Below are 4,107 nucleotides of genomic sequence, written 5' to 3'. Positions count from 1 at the left end.
TACTCACTATGAAGGGTGTTTCGTCTAGTATAAGTTTTGAGTTCTTAATAACCGCAGATTTCAAAAAGAATTTCAGCGCTATTGCCGCATTCTGTGGACGTCACAATACAAGAGGTTTAACTGCAAAGTTTTGTTAGTTGAAGTGAGTCCTTAGTGCGCGAACAGCGCAAAAAAAAAAAAAAACTGTATTCAGCACTTGAAATTGATGCTTGACGTAGGCTGTTTTTTTTTTCTCTTTGCACCAAATTTTCAATTCTTCAAATGAATGTTTCATATATATGAAACTGAACGTTCTGCTTCAAGCACTACTGATCAACTTTTTATTGAGCGTTCCATGAAAAAATGAAGTTGTAGGGCCATAGCTGCCGAAAGAAATAAATTGAGATTCAACTGACTAGTAGGCAACTGGCTTCCTGTTGACTCAAATTTAAACGAGATTCAGTTAGCCTGTAAGATTCTGGCTTCCCGTTGACTCATGTCAGTAGAGTACTTTTTCACATCTTAACGAACGAGCTGAATAAACTGAGTTTTTATTGAAATTTTGTAGACGCTACAATACTCAATAAGCAGTCAATTGAAACTCAATGTGCATTTTTTAGAGGGCGGCTAACGATCCCATCGTTATCGTCGTCTTCTGGGTCCAGATCTTCCTCCGATCTCTTCATATCCTTCGCGATCGATGAGAAAGTAACGGTGGGAAAGGAATAAACGAAACCACACTCGAAAAAGTCCGACCCATCGGGCTCAAGCTGACAAAGAATTCTCTCACGAGTGCATATATTTGGCTCGTTTTCAAGACCAGGCTCATTTTCGATTTACGATAGGATTTGCGTGCAGTTTTTCCATAGCGTTACTGAGCACTTTTCGTTGTCACAGCTTTTGCATAAGTAAGACCTATGGATGAGCTTTCCATTGCAGCAAAGTTTGGTTTACTTTCGGTTTCTACATTTGGTTCATTGTGAAAAAAAGCTCCTCGTATATTCCCTCGAGGCTTTCCTCATTTGAAAGCACTATCGGCCAAAGTTCACCAGGATGCAGGTGTGCGGGGAAAAAAATTATTTCGAAGCAGTTACGCACGCCAATCGCCTAAATGTCTACAGGTGTACAGGAGCGAGCTTCATCCGTCAGTTGGCAATAATACCAGGCTGGTGGATAGGGCAGCGCAACAATAATTGTTTTTTTTTCCCGAGAACACGAATCCGGTGAACTTTTGAGATCGATAGTACATTCAGGTTGAGCTTACATAAAATCCCAGGCCTATGCTCAAAACGATCACTGCTTGTGGCAGAAGTAAGATATTTGGCTATTGATTATCCGAACGATGCGAACAGCGTCTGCGGTGGCCACCTGCAAGTTTACACTGATGGCTCTGTGATCAGGCATGAGCAGTCATGCTCAGCGGCATTTGTAGTGCCTGACCTTGATATATCGTGGGCTGGGCGCCTCCAGAGAGTATTATGTCGTCAACTTAGGCTGAATATCATTGGCCACTGCAAAGCGCTTAGATGTCCGACTTTCTGCTAAACGCAGGTTGCCTTTATTCTGTCTGACTCCAGTTCTGCGCTAGAGCGCCTGAAATGAGGGACTACCGTTGATAAATTTTGCCTATATGGTATCTAACCTGGCTCAGGTAGCTACAGTTCAAAGGATTTACAGTTTGCTTTCAGTGGAAAGCTATCTCACGTTGGAGTTGCTGGTCGCATGGCGGCAGACCTTCTTTCCCAAGAAGCCCGGCTATATCCATCTTCAGTGCATGTCCTAAAAGACGAGAACTCGGCAAGGCAGCAAGTGGTGCATCACTTTTCTGCACTTCGGCCGCCCCTGCACCTTCCTTGCGTTTCACGAGGCCTGTCGTGCGACAGGGCTTCTGCCTTGTATCGCCTGCGCATGAACTCCGCCTATACGCCGGTATGGATGCACGAAATTAACCGTGCAGCACGCTATGTGCGTCAGTTGTGTTGTTGTGGGTGATGTGAACCTTTTCCTTTTGTGTGACCATGTTTTTGTGACGAGAGTGAGAAACTCTTGGGCAACCAGAGGAAACCGGACGTTCCGTTCGACGACGTCTCTAGCATCGTGTACCTTGAGGGCTGCTCAACTGCAGAGCAGCGATCAGCGTCGAAAGGATTCCCGAAGTGTTTAGAGGACACTGGCCTCATGGAAAAGTGATAGAGACACAATAATTCAAATCTTTGACTCAGGCGCAGCAATTGGTGACAGGCCACTGTAAGGCTGATCCCGCTCATAAATTAACACCACCGAGCTTAGATTTTGTTGCGTTTTATTGCATTTTCTCCTCCATTCATAAAAAAAAAAAGCCGGGATCCGATTTTCTTTGCCCTGCTTATGGTTCGCGATGAATCCGAGTGATTAAAAAAGAAAAAAAAAAGGCGACTGCTCCGTGGTAACGCGAATGATCAGCGTTGTCTGTTAGCGCTCTGCGGTTTTCCGTTTGCTATTGCGTTGCACTGTACCTTGCTTTGAGAGTGCGTAATGGGCTACTGTTGAACACGAATATATCGAACTCAAAGGGGATTGCGAAATAGCTTGATACATCCGTAATTCGATATATAGAAAATGACATTAAAGGGACTTACCCGTAACCTAAAAGCGAAAATGCATTGCACCCACTTTTATGACGCGCTTCTTTCGGCTAAGTGCCACCTGCCGCCGTGCCGACAGCGCAGCACTCGCTAAGCATTGCTATAGCTAGCCTGCTTCGCATTAAAGCCGCAGCGGACGGTTGTTTGGATCTAGCCACTGCCTATCAAAAGATGTCTAATCCTGTTACCGGTACTCTGTAAATGAAACAATTGGTCATTCTGAAATTCAGGTACAGTTGGTTTCCGCAACACTTTGGATAGCAAATCAAGAGAAGCATCCCAGACTAGGGTCGCCGCTAGGCTTTAGGTAGTTAGGTTTGCTTCGCCTCAGGACGACGATGTGGCATTGAAAATGTGCATAAGACATCGAAGGCCACCCTGGAGGATGAATGGCCTTCGACGGCTGAAACTTTGTCAAACGGTTTCACAGCGCTAGCGGTGCCAGCAGGTAGGTGCCGCGCAGCCGGCCCGTTTCCGTGGCCAAAAAGTGATCGAAGAGTGCTATTAGGAGACGCGGCACTTGCAGGGGAGCTGCGCACGGTTCCATATATCGAATGACTGGCGAAATTGGAGTTCGATGTAGCGCGCGACTTTCCTATACCTTTACACAACAATTTCAAGGGGATAATCTAGATGTTCGATTTAGCCAGTATTTCGAAGTATCTGGGTTCAACTGTGGGTGGATATATACGGATCCATATATAGTGAATGGAGCTTGGCATATCGTGCAGTCCGCTACCAGCGGTCTCGTCCGCAGGGCACCAGCACAAGGGGGCCCATACGAGTGGCGTCGACGCAGGAAATCGTTGCGTGTTGTGCACATGGAGCGTTCGCAAACAAACTCCGCTCGTCCATCATACAGGCAACGACCGCCGTATGCTGGGCCGTGCTGCTGCCGTGGACCGCGTGCCACAGTCCGTGACCGGCGAAAGGCCCTTGCGAAGGCCATCTCTCTTTCTCTCTCTCTTTTTAGGCTGCCTTGACCTCGACTGCGCGAAGGAGGTCAATTTTTTTTCTCTCTCTAACCGCACTACTAAAATTATGTTTAGCCAGGTTGTCTCTGTGATCACATCACTGACAGTGTCAGCGACACTGGGGAGAGCTAGGAGTCACGTTGGGTTATGCCAGTAATATGACTTTAGATACTCAGAAAGAGGCAATGTTTACAAAGAAAAGGGAGGAAGCCACTCCCAATCAAACCTGAGGGGCCTTGTTTCCGTGGTACGTAAAAAGAATAATTCCCAGGAATGGCTGTATTCTTGCTTCACCACCAATGTAACACGACCGGGCGCTGTAAAACTAATAATGAATAACTTTTTACTTGTCAAATGCGGCAGCCGCTCTTCAGAAGAGCCCCTGTCACGGTTTCGAATGGCACCATTATATATATATACCGGGTGTCCCAGCCAAATGTAACCAAACTTTTAAAAAAGGCGAATGTCCTAGTCCAGTGAAACCAACTCACGGTTGTTCATAGTCGCGTGGCCTAATCTTGAGTATTTTT

Source organism: Amblyomma mixtum, chromosome 3, assembly GCF_055824585.1.
Source record: "Amblyomma mixtum isolate Tamu chromosome 3, ASM5582458v1, whole genome shotgun sequence".
NCBI classification, from domain to species: domain Eukaryota; kingdom Metazoa; phylum Arthropoda; class Arachnida; order Ixodida; family Ixodidae; genus Amblyomma; species Amblyomma mixtum.
Note: the sequence above shows the minus strand (reverse complement) of the source record.